This window comes from Oryctolagus cuniculus, chromosome 9 (assembly GCF_964237555.1).
Source record: "Oryctolagus cuniculus chromosome 9, mOryCun1.1, whole genome shotgun sequence".
Classification (NCBI taxonomy): Eukaryota; Metazoa; Chordata; class Mammalia; order Lagomorpha; family Leporidae; genus Oryctolagus; species Oryctolagus cuniculus.
This window is the reverse complement of record NC_091440.1, coordinates 14885121-14904722: the sequence shown is the minus strand read 5'-3', so window position 1 is coordinate 14904722 and position 19602 is coordinate 14885121. Positions and strand designations below refer to the sequence as shown.

Here is a 19602-nt window from a genome sequence, read left to right as displayed (position 1 = left end):
GTTTGTTTGTTTTTTGTTTGTTTGTTTGCCAGAGTGTCTTGGCTTTCCATGCCTGAAATACTCTCAGGGGCTTTTCAGCTGGATCCGCATGCTTTAAGGGCTGATCCTGAGGCCAGAGTGCTATTTAGGACATCTGCCATTCTATGGGTCTGCTGTATATCCCGCTTCCCATGTTGGATCATTCTCTTTTTTATTCTATCAGTTAGTATTTGCAGACACTAGTCTTGTTTATGTGATCCCTTTGACTCTTAGTCCTATCATTATGATCAATTATGAACAGAAATTGATCACTTGGACTAGTGAGATGACATTGGTACATGCCACCTTGATGGGATTGAATTGGAATCCCCTGGTATGTTTCTAACACTACCGTTTGTGGCAAGTCAGCCTGAGCATGTCCCAAATTGCACATGTCTTCCCTCTCTTATTCCCACTCTTATATTTAACAGTGATCGCTTTTCAGTTAAGTTTCAACACTTAAGAATAACTGTGTATTGATTACAGTATTCAACCAAAAGTATTAAGTAGAACAAACAAAAAAAAATACTAAGAGGGATAATGTATTAAGTTGTTCATCAACAGTCAGGGCAAGGGCTGATCAAGTCACCATCTCTCATAGTGTTCATTTCACTTTAACAGATTTCCTTTTTGGTGCTTGGTTAGTTGTCACCGATCAGGGAGAACATATGATACTTGTCCCTTTGGGATGGGCTTATTTCACTCAGCATAATGTTTTCCAAATTCCTAACAGGGATCACTTTTCAGTTAAAATTTAAACACCTAAGAATAATTGTGTGTTAATTACAGAGTTCAACCAATAGTACTAGAACAAAAAAAAATACTAAAATGGATAAAGTATGACATTGTACATCAACAGTCAGGACAAGAGCTGATCAGGTCACTGTTTCTCATAGTGTCCATTTCACTTCAACAGGTTTCCTTTCAGGTGCTCAGTTATTTGTCGCTGATCAGGGAGAACATATGATATTTGTCCCTTTGGGACTGGCTTAGTTCACTCAGCATGATGTTTTCCAGGTTCCTCCATCTTGTTGCAAATGACCAGGTTTCACTGTTTTTGACTGCTGTATAGTATTCTATAGAGTACATGTCCCATAATTTCTTTATCCAGTCTACTGTTGATAAGCATTTAGGTTGGTTCCAGGTCTTAGCTATTGTGAATTGAGCTGCAATAAACATTAATGTGCAGACAGCTTTATTGTTTGCCAATTTCATTTCCTTTAGGTAAACTCCAAGGAGTGGGATGGCTGGGTTGTATGGTAGGGTTATATTCAGGTTTCTGAGCAATCTCCAGACTGACTTCCATAGTGGCCTTACCAGTTTGCATTCCCACCAACAGTGGGTTAGTGTCCCTTTTTCCCCACATCCTCGCCAGCATCTATTGTTGGTAGATTTCTGAATGTGAGCCATTCTAACCGGGGTGAGGTGAAACCTCATTGTGGTTTTGTTTTGCATTTCCCTGATTGCTAGTGATCTTGAACATTTTTTCATGTGTCTGTTGGCCATTTGGATTTCCTCTTTTGAAAAATGTCTATTGAGGTCCTTGGGCCATCTCTTAAGTGGGTTGTTTGTTTTGATGTTGTGGAGTTTCTTGATCTCTTTGTAGATTCTGGTTATTAACCCTTTATCTGTTGCATATTTGCATAGTTTGCAAATATTTTCTCCCATTCTGTTGGTTGCCTCTTCACTTTCCTGTTTCTTTTGAAGTACAGAAACTTCTCAATTTGATGCAATCCCAAATGTTAATTTTGGCTTTGACTGCCTGGGCTTCTGGGGTATTTTCCAAGAAGTCTTTGCCAGTACCTATATCTTGCAGGGTTTTTCCAATGCTCTCTAATAATCTGATGGTTCGGGTCGTAGATTTAAGTCTTTAATCCATGTTGAGTGGATTTTTGTGTAAGGTGAAAGGTAGGCATCTTGCTTCATGATTCTGCACATGGAAATCCAATTTTCCTAGCACCATTTATTGAACAGACTATCCTTACTCCAGGGATTGGTTTTGGATCCTTGATCAAATATAAGTTGGCTGTAGATGTTTGGATTGATTTCTCGTGTTTCTATTCTGTTCCATTGGTCTATCCATCTGTTTCTGTACCAGTACCATGCTGTTTTGATTATAACTATCCTGTAGTATGACCTGAAATCTGGTATTGTGATGCCTCCGGCTTTGTTTTTTGAGGTCTCCTGTGTCTCCATATGAATTTCAGCATGATTTTTTCCAGATCTGAGAAGAATGTCTTCGGTATTTTGATTGGTATCACAAATGGCACCTTCCTGAGCCAGTGACAGGTACATTACTGGTCTCCCATGGTAGCAGCTGAGGCATTGGTTCTAGGACTCACCCCATGCCCCGCACAAATACTAAAATCCAAGAATAATGATAGAGCATTTCCTTACATCTTTTTAAATGTTTTTAAAGATTTATTCTATTTGAAAGGCAGAGTGACAATGTGAGGGAGAGGCAAAGAGAGAAACAGATCTTCCATCGGCTGGTTCACTCCTCTAATGGCTGCAACACCTGAGACTAGACCAGGCTGAAGCCAGGAACCTGGAACTCCATCCAGGTCTCCCATGTGTGTGGCAGAGGCCCAAGCATTTGGATAGTCTTCCACTGCTTTCTCAGGTGCATTTGCAAAGAGCTGGATCAGAGGCGGTGCAGCCTGGACTTAAATTATGCTCCATAGGGGATACCAGCATCAAAACAAACAGCTGAACCAGCTATGTCACAACACCAGCTCCTCAAAATGTTTTGATCCACTGCTGGTTAAATTTGCATGCAGAACCCACAGATCTGAATGGATGATATGTGTGTGTGTGTGTGTGTGTGTGTGGTGCTTTCTGTGCCATTTTTCCTAATGAAGGGAAGTACTGTGTAACCAGTTTGGAGAGAACTTACACTATACCTAGCATGTTACTTATGATCAAGGTTTGTAATTATATTTATTTGTTAAGAAATTATATTTTTTAAAATATAGACCATTTCTTAGAACTGTTTTAGGCAAAATTGAGCATAAAGTACAGATTTTTTATGTTACTAAAGTTTATTCATTTACTGTTATTTGAAAGGCAAAGAGGAAAAGAGATCAACCATCTTCCAGTTCACTCCCCAAATATCTGCAATAACTTGTCTGGACCAGGCTGAATGAGGAGCCAGAAACTCCATCTGTATCTCCCACATGAGTAGCATAGACACAAGTACGTGCACCCTCATCTGCTATCTCCCATGATGTATTAGCAGAAAGCTGGTTTAGAAGTGGAGCAGTGGGGACACAAACTGGCTCCAATAGAGGATGCAAGTATGTGTCATGATGCCCATCCCATTCTTTGCATGTGTGTTAACTCATTTTTATTTGAAAGGCAGACCCACTGAGACAGGTAGAAGTGTGTGTTTCAATATTTTACTATGACTGTAACTTTTCCTTTGTGACAAAATGTAATTATGCAGCCCTACAAAACCCATAGTTCAATATATTCTATTGAACATAGAAAGAATTATCAGGATTTTCCCCTGATGAAGTGGTACTCCTCTTAACCTTTAAACCTGTGACCTACATCTGTACAACTTCTTCCATCACATGGAAGCCAGGAGTCTGGTGCCTTTTGCTCTGAACACTGCCTATGGATTACTGATTTGTAAGGTTTCAAGGGCACACTTCCCTGGAGAACTCAAGGCCACATGCAAAAGATTTGCATTTTCTTTGTCATAAACATCCTTGCAACCCTACCAGAGACTAAACATGTTTTGTATCAAGAGCAGCAGCAAAGCAGTATGGGAGTGAAAACTATATTTCCTCAGAGTCTGGATGCCACTTAGTAGATGTCAGAGTTACCTTCAATTCAACTAGGGGGTCTTTTTGTTTTCTTCTGTGAGGAAATTTAAAATGATGTTATGTAGAAATCAGAAACAAGTAACTCAAAAACAAACATGAAGTTTTAGGTACCTGCTCTAAATTATAGGTTACTCAAATGCAGGCATCTCATGAATACGGTGTTCCATCATGCCAGGACAAACACCTCCAAGTGAGTGTTTACCACGTGTCAGGGGCAGCCTCTTCAATGAGGTAAGCCCGATGGTATCCTTATGAGACAGCTGAGGAAAGGGAGGCACAGAGACTTGCAGGGACTCAAAAATCTCATCTGGCCAAAATGTCAGATCTGGAACCCTGTATCACTGTGTGTCTGGGTCAGGTGATGCTACTATGAAAACATATTACAAGCCGGCGCCGCAGCTCAATAGGCTAATCCTCTGCCTTGCAGCGCCAGCACACCAGGTTCTAGTCCCGGTCGGGGCGCCGGATTCTGTCCCGGTTGCCCCTCTTCCAGGCCAGCTCTCTGCTGTGGCCCGGGAGTGCAGTGGAGGATGGTCCAAGTGCTTGGGCCCTGCACCCCATGGGAGACCAGGTAAGTACCTGGCTCCTGCCATCAGATCAGCGCGGTGCGCGGCGGCCATTGGAGGGTGAACCAACGGCAAAAGAAGACCTTTCTGTCTGTCTGTCTCTCTCACTGTCCACTCTGCCTGTCAAAAACAAAAACAAAAACAAACAAACAAACAAACAAAAAAGCAAAAAAACATATTACAGCCGGTGCCAGGGCTCACTTGGCTAATCCTCCGTCTGCGGCACCGGCACCCCGGGTTCTAGTCCCGATTGGGGCGCCAGATTCTGTCCTGGTTGCCCCTCTTCCAGGCCAGCTCTCTGCTGTGGCCCAGGAGGGCAGTGGAGGATGGCCCAAGTGCTTGGGCACTGCACCCACATGGGAGACCAGGAGAAGCACCTGGCTCCTGACTTCAGATGGGCACAGCGCGCCAGCCTTAGTGGCCATTTCGGGGGGGGGGGGGGTGAACCAACGGAAGGAAGACCTTTCTCTCTGTCTCTCTCTCTCACTAACTCTGCTTGAAAAAAAAAGAAAAGAAAAGAAAAGAAAAGAAACGAAAAGAAAAGAAACGAAACGAAATGAAACATATTACAGACACTGATGAGTATTTCCCGCACTTTGGAGGCCGGGGCTCCCAGTCTGAGTCCCTGTCTTTCTGGCTTAACTCTGCTGTTTCTACTCATATGGCCTTTCCTGGGGGAGGAGTTACAAGAAAAGATTCCGGGGCGGGGGGTCAATGTAATCCATAAGCTGTACTTTGGAAATCTATATTCATTAAATAAAAGTTAAAAAAAAAAAAAGATTCCACATGTAAATCCCTGAGGAGGGTAGCAAACCGTTTTATTAAAAATTAACTCTTTCTAGATAGACTATAAATGCAACTTTCTTTTAACTAGATCGCTCTCCCTCCCCCTCTCCCTCCCCCTCTCCCTCCCCCTCTCCCTCCCCCTCTCCCTCCCCCTCTCCCTCCCCCTCTCCCTCCTCTTCTCCCTCCCTCTCCCTTCCTCTCCCTCTCCCTCTCCCTCCAACTCTGCACTCTGCCTTTCAAATAATTAAATAATAAATCTTTAAAAAAAGGTCTCGGAGATGTTGTTTTATGCCAGGAGACATTCTAGGCATTTGTCTCTCTGCCCCAAGGAGCTTTGTAATTTAAATGTGGACAACTAAAGTATAGTTTGGAAATAAAGATACAAATAAAGCACAAATCATCTGTGCTTTATTGGGTGGAAATGCGTGCTGTGTTTAAATCCCTTTACATATTGGTAAATGCCTTGCTAACAGCCTACCTTGCCTGTACCTCCTCCTTGACTTCCTGCATGGGAATTTAGAATTTGAGTTTCTGATTTCTGCCAGTGAGCCGGTGAAGAAAAGATGAGTTTGTGAAAGCAGGCACCTGTCAATGATCTCTGCAAAAGAAGTGCTTACTCGATCATCACAAAGCAAAGCGAAGCAGGGTAGATTTTATTTCAGTGTCTCAGAGGAAAAACAACAACAGAGACTCACGTGTGTATCACGCACGTCTGCCTACCATTCCCCAGCTATAGTTATCCTCATCGTACAGATGCCTAGTCTTAGTCTCAGGGAGAGAAAGCACCGGATAAATGATTCCCAGGTAACACAGGGGGAAGAACTGAAACTTCAAGCCAGCCTTTCTGACTCCAAATCCCATGACCTTTAGAGCATCATCTGAGAAGCAAATTTGCATGTTTTCATCTGGGATGCGTGCTGCGCTTTCCCAAGCCATCTGAGATGTCCAGGCTTACTCGAGTGACTTCTAACACCTCCCTACCGGGTCTTCCTGGCTTCTGTGAGCCAGCAAACATGCTGTGGTGGCATGTAGCTTTGTTAGGCTGAGCTTCATTTCCCAGAAATTCCTTGCTTGCTTGTTTCTGGTTCAGGTGAGCCATGAGAGATGTCAGGTAGTGGATTTGGGGCCAGAGGGAAGCAGCAACCCTTCTGTAGCTCACAGATTGCTTCAGATCTGCAGACTCACCCCACTGCTCTGGGCAGCAGCTGGATCTGCAGTTCTCCACCTCCCCTGGATTTCCTTCAGCTTCTTTGATGCCTGGGCCAGCTGTATGGTTAGCTCCCAGGGTCCTGCCTGGCTTCTGCAGAAATCTCCTTGCCACCACAATCCACTGCATCCAAAATAACATAGATTTTAGTTCATCTTCCTGTGGCACACACTGTGGGTTTCAGCTTGTTATTTATTGGTCTTCACTTCTTAACTGCCTGCTGTGTGGGTGTGAAGCTCCAATGTCAGAGGCAAAGGCAACAGCCAGAATCTGCATATGCAGTTCCCATGGTGCAGAAGGTCAAATCCCTATAGGTAGGTAGACAGATAAATAGGTGAATGGATCAACAGATAATAGATTGATGGTAGACAGGGATGGATGATAAATAGAACACAGACAGAAATGTATGGATGCATGAACAGACATAATAGATGGATAGGCAGATGATGAGTGATGAATGGATAGACAGATAATAGATACACACACACATACATTAATTATGGACAGATGGATGGAGAAACAGGTTGCTTAATAGAGAGTTCTAGAGCGAGCTGAGTCCCTGATTTGTTGAAGGGCTAACCCCAAGTACCTTATAACATGACCATATTTGGAGGTAGGGTCTTTAAAGAGCTGATTAAGTTTTTTAAAAAAAGGCCAAAGGGGTGGGTTCATTCAATCTGACAAATGTTCTTCAAAGAAGGGGGTATTAGGACAAATAGAGAGAGATAGCCAGAAGGTAGCCGTCTGTAAGGTACTTGAAGTACCCTACATCTGTAAGGTATCTAAGGTACAGAAGGTAGCCATCTGTAAGCCAAGAAGAGAGGCCATGGAGAGACCAACACTCTCAACACCTCAATCTCAGGTTTCTAGCCTCCAGAATTATGAGAAAACATTTTTTTCCCTTAAACTGCCCAATGTGTGGCACTTTGTTATGGCAGCCTAGCAAACTAATGCAGACAGACAGATAGAAGACATACATACCTAGTTCTGTACAAAAACAAATAGGACATGGGTATGCATGCATTGTGTTCAGAGCTACACACACATACAGACAGATTTTAAGGAATCAGCTAATACAATAGGGTGGTGCCAGAGTACAGAAAAGTCTGAAATCAGTATGATGGGCCAGAAGATGGGAAATTTTGGCAGGAGTGGATGTTGCAGTTTTGAGTTCAAAGTCAGTCTGGAGGCAGAATTCTTTTCTTCTCTGGGGACATCAGTTTTTCATCCTAAGGCCTCCAAATGATTGCAGAGTCCCACCTACATGAAGGAGGGGCATCTGCTGTACTCAAAGTCTACTGATTTAAACATCAGTCATGTCTAAAAACACCTTCCCTACAAGTCTAGACACACATAACTGGGAACCAGAGTCTAGCCAATCAGACACATACAATCAACTAACACGGTATGTGTGTACGCTGATTGATATGGATGATCTCATTTTTAAAATTCTGAAAAGCTTCTGTAGTCTCACTTTCAATAATTACCTTTGTTCCCCACTCCAACACGATAGCCGCACCTAAGATCATGGATCTAAAACAGTGTTTCGCCAACTTGTGTGCACATCAGAGAGTTCTGGGTCCCACTCCCAGAAAGACTACTTCTGTAAGTCTGGGGTGAAGCCTGAGATTTTTCATTCTCTGATAAGTCTTCAGGTTATGTCAATACTGGTCCCAGGCCCACACTTTGAGAAATACTTCTCCAAGAGGTCTCAAAGCCTGGGTCAGGAACTTTTAACACCAGTGTCAGAACAAAGGTTAAGAAGTTAAACCTCAGGTTAAAAAGGATATTAAATAATGTTCAACCTTGATTTAGAAATGTCAACTCCAACACTGAAAATATATATTTATAAATCTCCTCGGGATATACCCAAGAGAAATGAGCATATCTGTTCCCCAAAATATGTGCTCAAGAATGTTCATAGCAGATGTTTTCACAGAATCTCAAAACTACAAACACAAATGCCCATTAACAGGGTTAGGGATACACAAAGTGCGGCACATTCAAACAGATGAATACATTCCTCATATAAAAAAGAATCAATTGTGCTACATGTGCCAACATATAAATCTGTCAGATATGAAGTTTAACAAATAAGCCAGATATAATAGTGAACACGGTGCAATCCCATTTAAGAAAGTCACAAATCGGCAAAACTAATTGACATGTGGTTGACAGGACTGACTGGGATGCAACACAGGAGACCCAGCAGGAAGGCTGGAAATGCCCTTTACCTTAACCAAGGTTTTGTGACATGGAAAAAAGTCCTTGAGCTATATAAACTTAAGCTTACAATATTTTATGTAGGTTGCTTATAAGTTCTACCACATAGGACTAACTTTCCCATCAGGCATAGAAAGTTCAGTACCTGGGGTCCATAATACCTGGAGGAGCCATAAAGATGTTTTAATTTTTTTTAATCAGAAGAATAAAATGAATAAAGTCCAGACTGGGTTGTATTATCTTTAAATAAACACAGTTATAAAATATAGTTTTAATAACTTTTATGGGGGAAAGGAGTCCACAATGGTCAAAGTACTTAAGGTCTATGAAAGTCATGATACAGCTCTGATACCACACACACGCACAAACACGCCTGACTGCATGCAGGTCATTGAGGAAAGCATTTAGAATAGAACTGTGTCCTTATCTCATCACCCAGCCTCCTCGAATAATTTACTGCTTATATTTCCTATAATGGAGCTCTTAAAGGCTGAAGACTCTGCATATTCTCCAGTGACACACTGGGCTTTCTCAATCTGAATGTGACTGAAACAGAGAGGGGGGGAGCCTGAAAACTGTCAGCTTGAGGGAGTTTTGAAGCAGGTCATCCTGGACAGGAGGCTATAGCACTCCCAGAGATGGTGGCAATGGGTGTCTGCCACCTTGCTCCCTAACACGAGCTCTCACTGCCTCCATCGCTGATGAGAATGATGACAAAGGGGTATGGAAGGCCAGAGGGTGGTTCCTGGACCAGGAGACTGCTTTGCTTCTGGACCCTTCCTCACACTCTACATGAACTCAGGGACTTCAGGGAAAGGCCTAAAGGAAGCTCGAGTGTGCTTGTTTCAGACCTGGTCAATCACTCAGAGTCAGGAACCCACTGAGCACCCACTAAATCACAGCCCAGGAGCCATAGGCACACAGAGACCTCCAGAGTGCCGGGTCCCTGCCCTCAGAGTGCCACACTCTAGCTGGTAGGAATACTGCGCTTACTTAGAATGGGAAGCAGTAAACTGCTAAAATACTGGGGCAACTGGACAGACACTTTGAGAAGAGACAGATCCAAGAGGGTACTGTGACTGGTTGAAGCAGGAACTGAAGGATAGAAAGTGGGCATAGGAATCAGAAAGTGAATGTAACTGAGCCCTGTAAGTTCTCATAAACTCTGCAGTGAATGGCTCCATTTCTGTACTGACTCCAACACCAGAAAGCCAGGGTCCAAAGTTGCCTCCACTGTGATCAATGGACACTAGGCATCACTTGCTGTCTCAAGCCTCCATTCTTTCCTATATGCAGAATTGGTGTTTTAATGACACCTAACCCCTAGGACTGTGACGATCAAGTAAATTCCTTACAACAGTGAATGGTTCTGACTATGTAAAAATCTATTTCTTTATTATTTTCAATTGTTCTTTTTATTACATTATGCCCCCTTCTAATCCTCTGTTTCTAGATTGGGGCCAAGGCTGATTAACTTTCTTTGAATGAACCAAGGTCTTGCTCTGATCTTCCTTTAAGGAACCCTCAGACTGCCATATCACACAACTGTTTTACTGGTGCTGTGGGGTTTGAACTTCAGTTAAAAATACTCTGTCCCCAAGGAAACAAGCCCTGTTCTAATAGCACTGAGGATGAAAGATAGGTGGAAGCTAAAGCACAGGAGGTTTATACAACTGAAAATAGCCTGAGAGAGTATGTGTACCCTTTTTAAACCTAAGTGCATTGTCATTTGAAAGGTTATTTTTTGTGTGGAAAACAATAAAAAAAATCATTGTCATACCCTAGCAACCAGACTGGTAAGTAATACAGAACAGACTGAACTGATAGGAAAAAAATCTGTGAAAATGTCCAGATTGATGAAATATTCTAAAAATATGTTTAACAAAATAGTGAACAAAGTGACATGGGTCTAATTTTCCATACATGCCATTTCGTGTTTTATTTTTTTTGAAAGCTAAAATATTCACTTTGAAAATTATTTTAGGACTGCCATCTGGTAAATAAGAGAGTGAAAAACCCTTGATTTGGGACAATAGAAGGATACATTTGTAAAACTAAGAGGTAAAACTTGAACATCCTAAGGGCAAACAAATACATTAGTATAGCTCAACAGAGTTTACACTTTCCCATGCTAAGTGTGCAAGGTAATATATTTTGTAATATTTGCATGCTTTATAGTAAGCACTAACTTATTTTTCATTACTGTTATTTACTTCTCTTTTCAGGATTTCAAAGCAGATGAAGACTGCTGCTTTGCCAGTTTTCAAGAAAACAGAATTTCCAATTATAAATTCTAACTATACATGAGCAAAAACACTTATCCAACTTTAACAAGGAATTCAGAGATTCTCAAACAGCAGTGTTTTAAGAAAGGAACTGGCAGCATTAGTTACCACACAGCTGCACAAGAGAACTTGCTTGAGGCCTGCAAGTCAATTAAGGGTGCTTTGTGTTTCCAGAGTAGACGGAGAAGTGGGTTACAGGAGCCGAGCAACTCCAAAAGCCATTTGTGTGTCTCAATATTCCTCTGTGAGTAGGAGAGTGAAGGCAGTGAGCTGCCATTAATGGGCCTCATGCTCTATCATTGCGAGGATGTGCCAGGGAGTTCATCTGAACCACATCTTCATTCATTCAACAAACATCAAATCAACTGGACAGACAGGACATGTGCCAAACACTGTGCTGGGTCTTAGTTGTGAGGGTGAATAATATATAGCTCCTACCCATGAAGAGCTTAAATATTTAGGGAATGTATTTGACATATAATGTTCCTAAAGTTGTAATTATGAAATATATGAAGCTTGTAACTGTAAAGCTATATAGTTCTGCATACTTTCCTACAGACTTACTTCTAAGGGTACAGTTTAAAAACTTGTCATGGGTTGCCAAATCTCCATAAAAGGGGTAAAAAGGAATTTTAAGTGTTAAAGTGATCATAGGGATAGGATTAAGCATTAAAGTGATCATATAGCTAATATTAAGTATTAAAGTGATCATACAAATAGGATTATGTGTTTGGTAATAATGATAGATAGAATTAAAAAGGAGTAAATGCTCCAAAATGGGAAGCAGTTCACACAGCAGACTTATAGAATGACAATCATTTTAAATAGCACCCTGATCTCAGATTCAGCTCTTAAGGCATTCTGGTCTGGCTGAAAAGCCCACAAGAGCATTTCAGGCATAGAAAGCCAAGACACTGTGGTAAAAAATGTCCTACCTGAAGGATCTCTGTGGGTGAGACCCCAGCAGAAAGAAATGGTCATCAAAGAAGGAAGTACATTTCTCTGAGGGCAGGAGAAAACTTCCACTTTGCTTATAGCCTTGTCTAAATACTGACAGACTGTGTGGATTCAAAAGGCTTCCATAGCCTAGGCAGCCCATGTCAACAGCTTTGAGTGATCACTGATGTCATTTATAAGAGTGTTAATTGTAAATTAACAACAGGAGCCACTGTGCACAATCTCCCCATGAAGGACCTCTGTCCTCAAAGAGTTTTATTATGAGAGTTAACAGTAAAACTTGTTCTCAAAGATTTACTTTGTTCCAGTGTATTAAATGGAGGATATTCTTATGTCTCATACATTTTAGATAAGCCTAAGTGCCCAGATCCATTGCCAGTTTCCTTAGGTGCTTCTTCAATTAATGATAAAACTTTTTCTCAAAGGAAAAAAAAGTATATTTTCACAAAAATTAAGAGAAAATAAGAAAGGAAGCAGAAGGAAGGGTGGGAGTAAGGGAGGGAGAGAGGATGGGGTGGGAAGTAACATTATGTACTTAAAACTGTATGAGACACATGAAATTTGTTCCATTTAGAGTAAGATTGAAGTCGGTGAACTCAAAAGGCTTCCATAGCTTTGGCAACTCATGACAAGAGCCTAGGGTGATTACTGACACCATAAACAAGAGTGTCAATTTGTTAAGTCAACAACAGGAGTCACTGTGCACTTACTCCTCATGTAGGATCTCTGTCCTTAATGTGTTGTTCAATGTGAATTAATGCTATAACTAGTACTCAAACAGTATTTTACACTTTATGTTCTGTATGGGTGCAAACTGTTGGAAATCTACTGAATATATACTAAATTGATCTGTGTATAAAGATAATTGAAAATGAATTTTGATGTGAATGGAATGGAAGAGGGAGCAGGAGTTGGCAGGGCTGTGGGTGGGAGAGAAGTAATGAGGGGGAGAAAGCCACTGCAATCCATAAGCTATACTTTGGAAATTTATATATGTTAAATAATAGTTTAAAAAAAAAGAAATGTGTTCCATTTAGATAAATAAATTTTAAATAAAAATCTGAACAAATAAAAAAAATCTTGGACATATAAGCAAAATGTTTTTTAGAATTATTATAAATCCTAAATTTATATAATTATAAATCACTATGAATCATTATACTATACTAATTTACTATAAATAACTATACTCATAATTTACACTATTATAAACATACAAATACTTAATAAATTTAAATATTAAGTAAATATTTGCATTGATAATTTATATTAAGATATTGATTATGATATAAATATTTTAGATTACTTGAGGGGACCAAAAGAAACACTGGTTGATTCTCCATGAGGGGGTCAAAGAAAACTTAATTAAAGATTAAAAAAATGGCCGGCCCCACGGCTCACTAGGCTAATCCTCTGCCTTGCGGTGCCGGCACACCGGGTTCTAGTTCCGGTCGGGGCACCAGATTCTGTCCCGGTTGTCCCTCTTCCAGGCCAGCTCTCTGCTGTGGCCAGGGAGTGCAGTGGAGGATGGCCCAAGTACTTGGGCCCTGCACCCCATGGGAGACCAGGAAAAGTACCTGGCTCCTGCCTTTGGATCAGCGCAGTGCGCCGGCTGCGGCAGCCATTGGAAGGTGAACCAACGGCAAAAGAAGACCTTTCTCTCTGTCTCTCTCACTGTCCACTCTGCCTGTCAAAAAAATAAATAAATAAAAAATAAAGATTAAAATGTTGCTGAAATTTAAATATTGGTAGATTTCAAGTACATTCTAGGCTTGGAGGATATTTTCAGAACAATGGGATACTGTTAGGAAGGTTATGGAATCATGACATAGCTATGGATGGAGACACAAAGGTGGTTTTTGGGGGGTTGAAAGATGGGGAGCCAGGATGCAGTGACAAGTGAAAGAGTATGGATCTAGTATTATACATAAAGGGTAGCAATCCAAGGGGTTTGAGCCAAGGAACAATACACTCAGCTTCTCCTGGCATATGTAAAGATGAGGCCCAAGTGGAAAGCAGGTCATTCAGGAAGCTATAGCTGACTGACAGGTGAAGAGGACTGAATACAGACATAGGAATAGAGATATTGAGGATGGGACACTGGAACTGGCAAGAATTAGAAGTCAGTTATATTAATGCAAGGAAGAATGGAAAGAGCTTGAAGTAACTTCTGGTGTTTATTCTGGTCATCTGAATGGATGGTGGTTCCATTGATACTGATGGGGTTGTTAGAGGAGCATGGTTGAGACATGTTGAACTATTCAGACTACAGGATCCTTGAGGGTAATGCCATGTCTTGTGTGACATTTGACATTCATTACCTAGGACAACTGGCCTGCAGAACTGTACAATAAATATTGAGTGAATAAATGAACAAAGTCCAAAGGAAAGAAATTATGCCTGTAGCACGTCAGGTAAACCACTGGTTATTAAGGCCAGACACATAGATTTGGGAGATTGTTGAAATTTCCAGCAGGATCAAGTAGGTAAGACATTGGCCAATAACAAAATTCCACAGAGATACCAGAATGGAAATGCAGAGCAAAAAAGAAAGAAAGATGGCAAAGGAATCTTAAAATCAACAAGTTGAAGAATGAGAAGAGATTCTATCTTTACTCCTTCTGTGTCAAATCCCATTGTCGCCCCTTTCTAGCTCACATTTCAAAAAATAACTTCCTCTTGTGACCATCAATTGCATCATCCATAAAATATGAGTAATAATACCTAACATATGAAGCTCTTTCAACGACTGACCACATGTGCACATATTTAGCATGCACTAAGTGCTCAATAAACATTGGTCCCATTACTCTTCCAAATATACACAATATTACCTGAAGTTCCTGTTTCAATTTTACAGTTTCAACTTCCTATAAGCATCTCAAAATGCCCAAGATCTGCTGAGGTAGTCTATATTTAAGCCAGGATATGAATTTGAATGCAGACATTAGGAGGCAAACATGCAGGAACCAGTCACTCAATATTCAAATGTTAAAATATTTTTGGTGTTTTCTATTCATCCGGATAACTTTATTAATTCTTGCCAAGTGCTATTACATCATTTTTTAAAAACTGAGTATTTGCAAATATTTGAGGTTGTATAAAGAGCCCATTATGTAATAAGGAACAAAATTATGGATAAAAACATTAAGCTATGCAGCACACTGTGAAATCATTCAGAAATTACTAAATAATGGTAATTAATCAAAGTAAGTCCAGATGATTCCTTCTTTCATTTAAATACACATTAGTTGTGCTTTAATGCGTACTAAAACCACTGGAAGGAAAAATATATTACTTAGATTCATTGCTGTTATTGAGTAACGTCTAAAGATTATTATAGCTTGGATCGCACTCCCTTCATAGGTTCAATTTCCTTCTTGCTGAAACATATCTCTTTTGGTAGTTCATTCATCAGATCTTAAGAGTAGTGAAGTCTTTCAGTCTGCTTGTTTCAAAATATTCTTATTTTGCTCTGTCTTTGAATGACACATTAACTGGATACTGAATTCCTATTTGATATTCACTTTCTGTCAGTCCTTTGAAGATGTTATTACATTGTCCCTGTAATCTGTCATTGATCATCACTGCTAAGATCACTGGTAATCTAATTGTTGTTCTTTTGTAAGCAGCTCCTCCACACCTTAAAAGGTTTGCTTTATCCCTTTGATTTTCTGCAGTTCTACTGTGATGTGTCTAGCTGTGAATTTATTGCCATTTAACTTGCACACAACTCATATTCTTACAAGTTGGGTTCTTCGAAAATGGATACTGAGATAGAATAGAGAAAGCAGCATTTAAATTAGGGTGCCAACACAGGGCCTCTATGTGGGGTATCATCCTCTTCACTGCATTCATCAAATAAAGTTCTATTATAGCCTCTCTCTCACTCTCTGCTTTGGTTTTCAGAAAGCCTCCATGAATCCTTCAGCAATTTTTGTAGCCATCCATGTGGCTTTGACAGATGATGTCATCTAGGCCTTCCTATGGTAAATGACCACGTGGCCAGAAGTCCTTGTATAGTCTATCCATTACTGGCTACTCACTTTCTTAAGCCTTCTAATACGGTCTTTAGCAATTCCTCCTTGGCAACATCTGCCTTGGCACCTCAGCTTTGCTTTGCATAGACATCACCCTATCCATGCTTCCAGGAGCCATCCTAGGAACAACTAAATCATTTTGGGGGTCCTTGCCTGGGTGAAACTTATGTATCCAGTATTTCAGGAGACAACTCTTCAGTATACTTAACTGATTTTACCTGTTGACTCTCTCAATCAAGTATCTAGAGAATCTAGTCCCCACATTTTCTCTAGGTCTTGCTAGGGTATCCTCGGTAGGTCTTGAAGCACCTGTGAGATACAGTCCCTTCACTGCCTTATCAGACACAGTACCTCACCAGCTGAATGGTGCTGCCCCTTAATTTGAACTATTGGCTGGATATCAAGGAGGAAATGTGAAGGCAAATTCTGGAGAAAGAGGACATATTTCCTTAGAAAAGGAAAAAATGCCCTGATTCCAGGGCATTGATGGAGGGGATGTGAATAATGGGGAAGATGACATTTGCAGGCTCAAAATATTAAGGCAAAATTCTCAAGAGCATCCATCATGGTTTTCCAAGCTTGGCATAACAGACCTACCCTGGTGAGTCACTGGACAGTATTAATTGCCCCCTTAAGTTCTGGGCCTGATCCTCATTTTTCTCTGCTCTTTTGCTGGAGGAAATGTCTTTGTACATAACCAAATGAGACCCCTGGCTTTCCCACCTGACTTTCAACTGCCTCCAACTCTTCTGTAGCCATTTTCCATCTTTGTGTAGAACATCAGCGCTGTGTAGCAGTAGGTGCTCAATCTGCATAGCTACCAATTCATCCATAGTCTTAAATTCCTGAGACATTCAACACACTAGAGTATTCCCTTCCATTAATATACCCTCTCAACTCTCCACTGATGAGAACTTCAACACTTTGCCACTTTGTGCCAGGGACTATAGAAATGAAGACAAGAAGAGAAAGTTCCAATCCTGGCTGTGATACACCTGTGACACTCTTGCCATTGTCTCACTAGTAAGCACTGACTATAGATATTTAGGCTTTTTCTAGACGCTAAAACAGAAGTTATTTCCTTCTCTTTGTATTAATTTATGCTGGATTCTTGGGTTTATGTAAAGAGTTCAAGATAGTCTTGCAGTAATTCACAGACACCATGTAGACTCTGCTAACAATAATCCCATCTACCTTCAAAAATAGGAAATTGGGGCTGGGATATTTTTTATCATAATTTGCACTGCATACTGAAGACTGCTAAGTAAACATGAAGTGTCGCTCCCCCTCTTAGTGGAGGAACGACACTAAACCCTGCCTAGGCTTCATATCCGAGTCACGGTACCATTATGTCGCTCCCCCTCTTCATGGAGGAACGACACAGGACCCTGCCTAGGTTTCCTATCCTCCTAGGTTTTCTATCCTCCTAGGTTTTCTATCCTCCTAGGTTTTCCTATCCGAGTCACGGCACCATTATGTCGCTCCCCCTCTTCGTGGAGGAACGACACAGGACCCTGCGCTGTTCTTTTGTCTGCTCGGCCCTCCCCGGGTTTGCTGCTGGTTCTTCCCGGGTTGGCTACCATCCCTTCCACCTCCGTGGAAGGGCGGTTCCCCCTGCCACTTTCCCCACTTCTGCGGGGGAGCGGCACACCGCCGGCCGGCTCTCTCGGGGGCTGCTCAGGTGTTCCTTCAGATAGATGTTCCTCGTGCATGTTGTCTCTCTCCTCCTTTATAGTCCTCTTCCACCAATCCCAACTCTGCTACCCACACGCCGAGTATGCTGCTCTCCTCCAATCAGGAGCAGCTCCTGCTGTTTATTGGTTGAACTGGAGGCAGCTGTGTAGAAGCTGTTTCCTCCTCTCCCAGCGCCATATTGTGGGAGAGCAGATGCATAGAATAAGTCTTAATTCGAGTAACAGTCTAGTCTGAGTTGCTCCCCACAATGAAGGTGTACAAACAAAAAGAAAAATGTCCTTTTAAATTATACAACATACACACACACACACACACACACACACCCTTTGATCTTAAACAACTTAACAAAACACAGTCCTAAATCACAGTATTAATATTGGCAAAGGAAGTCATTATTTAGTTTTAATTATGAAGTTCTTTATGTTAAAAGCAGAGCTGTTTTGCAATGGCCAAGCAATTTAGATCTGTGCTGTGACAAACAGCTCTACACAACCCCATGAAGGAAGAGAGAGTGGTGGATTTGAGGAATTGATAAGAGCACACTTGTGCAGCCAATAGAAGGCTGGTTCACAGCAAATGATCCAGCCCTCTCTGAAAGGTATATTTTAAGTAAGGTATTTTCAGTTACTTACTGTGTCTGCAACCTTGGCCAGGAATTTAATTGGAATAGAATGATTATTTAAGGGTAACTTTAAGGTTAAAGTCAATTGGCAATGACCAATAGCCATGGATCACTGCACTATTTAAACCATGGTGCTTTCTGACACAGTAGTATTGCTCCTGGGAAAAAATTCCAAGTATTACTTTCCAGCACTAAAAATTCTAGAACATCTAAATGTTCACATTCTCTTAGAGAAAAGAGTATGTCTAACAGTTTTATAATTGTGTATTAGCAAATGGTGACAGCACTTGAAATCAAAAACTTGAACATTCTGCTCCTGTGAACTGGCATTAACACAAATACCCCTTGTGCTAGGTTTGCACTGATATGTCTATAAAGCATATTTTCCCTCAGTATATAGTCCTAGAGCCCAAGCTATGCCCTGCATATGTTGTAACTATGTGAGTATACTAACCGTCAACTTTCTTTCTTAGTTTCCTTGTATAAGAAAATGCTGATCACAATTGCAAATTTTCAGTGTAGGAGAATTCATCTTGCTTGGTCACTTAGCAAATGTTAAGCACATCAATTCACTGTGAGTACAAGAGGGACAGGTAGACACCACTTTCGTATATTATTTCAGACACTTTCTAGGAAAAGACATCACATCGGCTGGCGCCGCGGCTCACTAGGCTAATCCTCCACCTGTGGCGCCGGCACCCCAGTTCTAGTCCTGGTTGGGGCACCAGTTCTGTCCCGGTCACTCCTCTTCCAGTCCAGCCAGTCCAGCTCTCTGCTGTGGCCCAGGAGTGCAGTGAAGGATGACCTAGGTCCTTGGGCCCTGCACCCACATGGGAGACCAGGAAGAAGCACCTGGCTCCTGGCTTCGGATCAGCGCAGCATGCCTGCCAGTTGCGGCCGTGGCGGCCACTTGGGGGGATGAACCAACAGAAAAAGGAAGACCTTTCTCTCTCTCTGTCTCTCTCATTGTCTGACTCTGCCTGTCAAAAAAAAAAAAAAAAAAAAGACATCACATCAAAGAAAAAATTTCTCAACAAGTAAAATGTCACTTAATTATAAATGATCAGATTAGATATAAAATAACACATATTCTACACATTTTGACATAATTTTTTTCAAATTGCTCTGAATTTTTTTAATGTATATACATGTAATGGGATAAGATTGAAGTTATTTTTGTCTAATGTTTTCACTGATGATCTTTATTTTCCCTTTTGTAAGCCATCCCATGCCAGTAGACTGTCAAGCCAGAAGCCATGGGTAACTTCATAGCAACACTTTCAAAATTTCTAAACCCACCCCTCTAATTCCAAGTCAGACTTATAGCAATTAAGTGAGGATGGAGTAAAAAGGAGAGACCAAGAAAAAAAAAT

General features: G+C 41.1%; 1 long non-coding RNA gene across 13 annotated transcripts in view; it reads right to left on the bottom strand.

Moving 5' to 3' along the window:
- LOC103349100 (uncharacterized) overlaps window positions 1–19602 on the bottom strand; it is a 159540-nt gene that overhangs the window by 86635 nt on the left and 53303 nt on the right. For 6 of the 13 annotated variants that reach the window (XR_011378724.1, XR_011378728.1, XR_011378725.1 and 3 more), the window contains one exon: window positions 6386–6715. The exons of 6 other annotated variants lie outside the window; for them this stretch is intronic. This is a non-coding gene — a long non-coding RNA (uncharacterized lncRNA). The remainder of the gene's footprint in view (window positions 1–6385; window positions 6716–19602) is intronic. One more of the 13 variants, XR_011378736.1, reaches the window with a different exon arrangement.